This window comes from Eurytemora carolleeae, unplaced genomic scaffold (genome assembly GCF_000591075.1).
Source record: "Eurytemora carolleeae unplaced genomic scaffold, Eaff_2.0 scaffold15, whole genome shotgun sequence".
In the NCBI taxonomy this organism is placed as follows: domain Eukaryota; kingdom Metazoa; phylum Arthropoda; class Copepoda; order Calanoida; family Temoridae; genus Eurytemora; species Eurytemora carolleeae.
Window position 1 is genome coordinate 409,803 of NW_019396069.1, and position 7,615 is coordinate 417,417.

Sequence of the window (7,615 nt, forward strand, 5' to 3'; positions counted from 1 at the left end):
CAAAAAGTACATTTTTTCGCACACTGTTTCCAGGAATAGTTTAAAAATGCAAAATTTCAAGTAAACAGTTTATCCAAAAGATCAATTGTAAAATCTACTTGTTTCAAATGTTTTTTTTAGTAGAGATTTCAGATTTGAATAATTTAAATTTTGAATATGATTTGTGTTTACGAGAAACCCTTCAGTTGAAGGAAGAAGTCAATAATTACTCAAATCCTTAACTTCTTAACATGTTAAAATCAAGCACCTCGCTAAAGTTCTCTAATTTTATGGAATTTTTTCTTGAATCGTACTTTCATTTGTTTACAACAAAATGAATTGCATTGGATTGAATTTTATGGGCCCCTGAATGGAGTGTCTACCCCTGAATGGAGTGTGTAAAAAGTCAAAATATTGAATATTGTATTGAATTCCCAACTTTAAAATCAAAACTGTGGTTATTTCTTCTATTTATGATACATGAACATATATTAGTTTATTATTCATGATTATTATCAGGCTGATACACCTGCAGTAAATGTTTGCAGTACCTTGTTTACATAATATATTTCAGTTGATAATTCAAACAGTTTTATCCTCTGTTTGTTTGATTTGAATCTAGGTGAGAAGATGAGTATATGACATTGTTATGTTTGTTAAACTTTGTTTACATTAGTAGTGTATTATGTGTTATGTAATCAATAGATACAGTTCTGCTATAATCTAAATTTTAACTCTCAAGGACCCTATAAAAAAAATTGAAATTGTTTGGCTTTTTCCTAAAGTAAAACATTTTGGGACCCCAAACCCCTAACTTCTTGTACACTGTAAACTATTTTTTGGCAAAAAATGTCTGCTAAACCAAAACCACAGATCCCTCTTCGTGAGCAATGTTCCTCTACGTTAAAATTTTCAGAAAATCGACATTATTAGGCACGACATTAAGAGAAGAGATTCAACGTGCATTCTTAGATTCTATTTACTCATAAAAAAGGAACTGGTGTCTTTAAAAATCATGTGAATATTTGAGAGATACACAGAATATCATTGATAAACCACATCTATTCTCATTAACGAAGAGTATTCTTTTGTACGATTTTTAATGCAACTATTAAACTATTAAGTTAAAGAACAAAAATAATAAATAAAATAAAATAATATCAACTTTACCATAACATACAAGTTACAACAGTCTTCTTAAATTGATGTATGTGCTACATGCTACATGCTAGTTCATATTCCCTCCCCCTAGCATAATCTGTAGATAAAGGACAGCAGATACAAGGGGATTTAGGATAAATTAGAAAATAGATCAACCACAATTTTTAGAGATTTAATTTTTTTTGGCTGAGTCCAAAAAGGGGGAAATAAAAAAACACAAAGAAGAGTAGAAATTAAGCATAAATTAGGGAAAAAAGTATTTTTTAAAAATTGAATATTCTTCCGTGGTCCCTGGATTAAATTCTCAGAAGAAACAATCTGTCTCTGAGATCCCTTGTCCTGCTGTTACAGTGTATATAGATAGTTTACTCAGAGATTAACTCCGGGATGGAACCCAGGAGAGATTATCTCCAGTATAGAGGAGATACAGGGAGAACAGATTATTTACTTGTGTACACTAAGCATTTGTTCCAGATAAATAAAGTCCCGAAACGATAAAAGTAAATTTAAAACTGCTTACGTTTAGGATACATACTGTACTGGGTTATACGAAGTAACTTATCACTCGCTACAAACTATAATTTATAATCCTTGCAAACGGCCTGATATTGTAGACCTTTTATATGTCAAACACTGAAATTTGATGGATAAAATTGTTAAAGTTTGAAATATCACAGATTTATACTCAAAAATTTATGAGTATTTTGCCAATTACTGAGTATTTTGCCAATTACTGAGTATTTTGCCAATTACAGAGTATTTTGCTAATTACTGAGTATTTTGCCAATTTCTGAGTATTTTGCCAATTACTGAGTATTTTGCCAATTACTTATTAAAGACAATAGCTAAAAACAAGTTCTTTAAGTGAGTTAGAGCGGTAAAATCAAAGCCCAACGCTTTGCGACACTTTAAAATCGACCCTGTCTTAAAAATTGCTGCAACATTTCAAAGCAGGCTGAATCCATAAAAATTTATGAATGAAAATTAATAAAAGTTAAAGTTTGTGGCTATTGTTCAGTTCAGTTCGTTTGAAAAAAGATATTCAGATATTCTATTATTGCCATTTCAAGTTACAGCTTCATTTGATTTGATTCTAATTTTATTCTTTTAATTCTTCCACACTAGTCCAAGTATTGAATCACAGTATCCCCCCACGGCCCACATAAACCCCTTATATGACGCCCCTATGAACTCCCAGTCCCACTATTATTATAAATTAATGAATTTTAAACCATCATCTGGAGGTGTCTTGTCCTATCAATTACACCACTTCCCCTACACTCATTAAATATCAATTTGTAGTAAACTACCTAACCAGGTATTGATGAAATAATGTTCCTTGTACAATATTTTGAAAATATAAACTTTAAAGGGAGTGTTCGCGAAAAATGAAAGTGGGTATAGGCTTAATGCGATAAAAAAGCGCTTTTGATCGCTAATAATCTTACTTCTATATGTTGCGTCTATAAGGAGAAAATTGTAGCGCCCATACAAATTGAGAAAATTGCAAAATACGACCTAGACCTTAAAAAAATCAATTTAATTTCAAACAAATCATTCAGATATTACAACCTGTAGTCATCGATTATCTTTCGCCACATTTGTATATAGTACATATTTTATAATATTTTTAAATTAATTTTGTTATATTTTATTTTTTTAGAAAACGTTTTTAACCGATTTCGAAAATGTGAGTGGTGCGCGGCATTCTTAGATAGTTGCGCAAGCGACAAGAGAAATAATCAAATTCAAACAAATTAAAACATTAAATATTGGAAATAAAATGAATCAAATCGTGATAAAATATGTTTGTTTGTCAAAAAAAAAGTTTTTTCTAAAAACTCAATTTTAATATTTCTTTATCTCTGTAAACCTTTGATAATAGGTTTGAAATATCAAAGGTCTATGACATTGGGTAGCAAAGATATATGTGATTAAACAATCCGAGTTCGTGGCAAGAATTCACTTCTTTGTAATATCTTACCTTATTAGTAAAACCTTAAAAGAAATGTTTGCTTATTTCAAAATACTGATACCACCATTTTACACCATTTTGGCATCAGAAACACAAGGAATACTAGTTTAGCTCATGAGGCCCAGATTGATCAGTACTTAAAGCGAAAATTTCCATTTCGTTTTTCTGTAATGAAGATGGACGACTGATATATAATATGTCGTTTTTTATTTTTCGTAGATTGTTTAACCAACAAATGTTCAGAAGGAACGATGTCTTGGTTTTTAATCTTTGATCAATATTGACGGTCTATTATCAATATATATATATATATATAAAGACAATAGCTAAAAACAAGTTCTTTAAGTGAGTTAGAGCGGTAAAATCAAAGCCCAACGCTTTGCGACACTTTAAAAAATATATATATATATATTTATATATATATTATATATATATATATATATATATTTAGTATATATATATATAGCTTGCTTGTTTTTTGTACTTAACAAACGTCAAAACGGATGAACCAATCAGACCAAAATTATGTGTGGGACCTCACATGACCCCAGGAAAGGTTATGAATGATCAAAATTTCGAAAATTTTGAAAATACACGATTTTTTTATAAATCCGCTAACTTTTTTTGTTATTGTTTTACAATGTATTTAAAGAGAAAATGTTTGAAATAGATGATCCTAGTCTATATATGTACTTTGCTTGTCTGTCTGTCTTTGGTATCCAATAAACGGCTGAAAAGATCGGGTCCAAATTTTGTGTGGGACCTCACATGACCCCATCAGGGAATGTTTTGGATGCTCAGAATTACAAAAAGTTGTATCCAAAAGATTTTGATTTTCGTGAATTTTTAAAAATGCGCGAAAAAATATTTGAAAATCCGCACTCGAACTTTTTTTGTTATTGTTTTATACTGGACAAAGAGAAGATGCTCACAGATAGAGCCACAAGTTAAAGCTAAAATAGATAGTTAATTATATTCGTTGATACAATCTAGAGAAAGGTGTCTGTTCACGTTAAACTAAAGTAGGTTGCACGCAAGATTAAAATCTTACAAGTTTTCGATCATTACTCCTTTTATTGTTTTTTTTATATATGTACCGAATAAATTCTCTTTTCTCATACTTGTGCCTAAAATCAAAACTAGAGGAGCTACGACGTCATAAAGTTGGACCAGTAATGTTGCGTAAATTTGCCTTCTCCTACTGTGTAGTTCAAGTTGTGTTTACTGTAAACATAGTTTTCAATGAACAGAAACATCTTTAAGCAGTAAATATAGGCTTAATATCCTAAAATCGAAAAAAAAATTATATTCAAGTATTTTTCATATTTTTAAAGAGGTAAAAAGTCCTTTTAAATCAATCAATATAGAATCTAAGCAGCATCGAAGAAAATACGAAATGTCTTTTCATATTTTCCCATTAAACCCTGATAAATCATTCTCAAATTTCAGGATGAAAAACTTGAATCTGGAGACCTCCCACCCCCTTACTCACTACTGCAGCAAGCACATTTATCTTTCATCAGTCACGTAATGAATAGTAAAATATTGCTCAAACTCTATGCATATATAAAATATATAAATTTCCTGATTTCATACAATCATTGATATATAATCTACATTCTACATACAATATAAAATCTTATATCTACATATATATATTTGTAAATAATCATGGAGTGTCGAAATTTTCTGTGTGTATGCATGTTTCCTATGGCTGGCCAAATCGTAACACTTAGAGACATGTAACTGTAATGAAGAATGTTACATTTACCCCTGGGTAACTTAGGCATGTATCTCTCAGATTAACCGCTTCAACGCTGGAGGTCGTTTCTGTTGGACGATTTTTTAAATTCCACGGTTAACGCCGGGCACTTCAGCTAGTAAATATACAGTGATAACCATTAAACTCTGAAATAGAAAGACGACTTTTATTCTCAAGTTGTAACTTAAAGAACTCTTATAATCATGAGACACAGCAATTTTACATCGCAAACAGATCCATTTCACTAGTCTACTGATTTAATAAGGTCTAATAAAACTATTTGCTTTGTACAACATCAAATACAATCTAGTATTGCTAGAGTTTCGTCTTCCTATTCCATTGTTTTCTGATTATCACTGTAAAATATACAGGCATGCATATGTATTAATAACATCACAGTACTTAAAATTATTTGAGACAAGATCTGGAAAAAATGGACGATTAGTAGGCAATAAAAGAGAAAGTAAACACGAGAAAGTAAGTGAAAAATATGTATTTATTAAATGTACTGCTCGAATTCGGACCAAAATATAGATGATAAATATTTAAAAATAGAAAGATTGGCCTGGTTAGAAGTTAGCAGATAAATAAAAAAGATAAATAACTGGAATTTATTTAGATAAAAACACATTTTATAGATAGGTAGATCAATAGACAAAAAACTGTCATTACAAAGAATAACTTAAGTTTATGATTTGAGTATTGATCTTCTGTTAATAAAGTGTTTAATGATCAACCTACCCGACACAATGGGACGATCGAGGGGATAGAAGATCGTTTTTTTCTATGACACAATATACTGAATATGTATAGCGTAATACACAACAATGGTAGTAATGGATAGATGGATAGATATGGGATTGATGTATATAGCGGCCACACATGTAGTAATATGGCCCCCCCAGGGGCGTACGAGGGCTTTTGTTTAGGGGGGGCACAAATTGCGCGCGTAAGCGTGCAAAAAAAATTTTTTGGTCCNCAGTACTCCAGTCCAAACTGAAGTTTCCAGACAGTACTCCAGTCCAAACTGAAGTTTCCAGACAGTACTCCAGTCCAAACTGAAGTTTCCAGACAGTACTCCAGTCCAAACTGAAGTTTCCAGACAGTACTCCAGTCCAAACTGAAGTTTCCAGACAGTACTCCAGTCCAAACTGAAGTTTCCAGACAGTACTCCAGTCCAAACTGAAGTTTCCAGACAGTACTCCAGTCCAAACTGAAGTTTCCAGACAGTACTCCAGTCCAAACTGAAGTTTCCAGACAGTACTCCAGTCCAAACTGAAGTTTCCAGACAGTACTCCAGTCCAAACTGAAGTTTCCAGACAGTACTCCAGTCCAAACTGAAGTTTCCAGACAGTACTCCAGTCCAAACTGAAGTTTCCAGACAGTACTCCAGTCCAAACTGAAGTTTCCAGACAGTACTCCAGTCCAAACTGAAGTTTCCAGACAGTACTCCAGTCCAAACTGAAGTTTCCAGACAGTACTCCAGTCCAAACTGAAGTTTCCAGACAGTACTCCAGTCCAAACTGAAGTTTCCAGACAGTACTCCAGTCCAAACTGAAGTTTCCAGACAGTACTCCAGTCCAAACTGAAGTTTCCAGACAGTACTCCAGTCCAAACTGAAGTTTCCAGACAGTACTCCAGTCCAAACTGAAGTTTCCAGACAGTACTCCAGTCCAAACTGAAGTTTCCAGACAGTACTCCAGTCCAAACTGAAGTTTCCAGACAGTACTCCAGTCCAAACTGAAGTTTCCAGACAGTACTCCAGTCCAAACTGAAGTTTCCAGACAGTACTCCAGTCCAAACTGAAGTTTCCAGACAGTACTCCAGTCCAAACTGAAGTTTCCAGACAGTACTCCAGTCCAAACTGAAGTTTCCAGACAGTACTCCAGTCCAAACTGAAGTTTCCAGACAGTACTCCAGTCCAAACTGAAGTTTCCAGACAGTACTCCAGTCCAAACTGAAGTTTCCAGACAGTACTCCAGTCCAAACTGAAGTTTCCAGACAGTACTCCAGTCCAAACTGAAGTTTCCAGACAGTACTCCAGTCCAAACTGAAGTTTCCAGACAGTACTCCAGTCCAAACTGAAGTTTCCAGACAGTACTCCAGTCCAAACTGAAGTTTCCAGACAGTACTCCAGTCCAAACTGAAGTTTGCAGACAGTACTCCAGTCCAAACTGAAGTTTCCAGACAGTACTCCAGTCAAAACTCAAGTTTCCAGACAGTACTCCAGTCCAAACTGAAGTTTGAAGATCTGTCTGCATCTCTTGGACAGCTACAGAAGAACCAAGAAAATCAGTCTCATGTCCCTGTAGACTTTTTTACTGTTTAATTAAGTAAGAATGAGTAAATTTTTTTTGATGATACTATAATAAATCTAAGAAGAGTTTAATCTATGTCTTTTGAGTTGTCGAGTTTGGGGAAGGAATTCAAAAAAAATTTAGAGGGGGGGGGGAAAAGAATCAAAAATATGGAATTATATACACCCCTGAATTTGAGTGATTGAGCCAACAAGAAATTAGAGCCTGTTAAGGGTTTTATAAACCCCGTTTAATTGAAGAAAAAGAATAAAGAAAATCCATTGAACAGGATTTTAATAGAACTTTATCGACACATTCCTTGTCTTTATTCTCTTATTTTACTCTTAATTTAGTCCTCTATTTCTCTTTTATTAGACCTTTGTAGAGGATGAAATCCCCGAAAGAGGATTATTAAATTCGCGAATCAGTTGCGTTGGATTC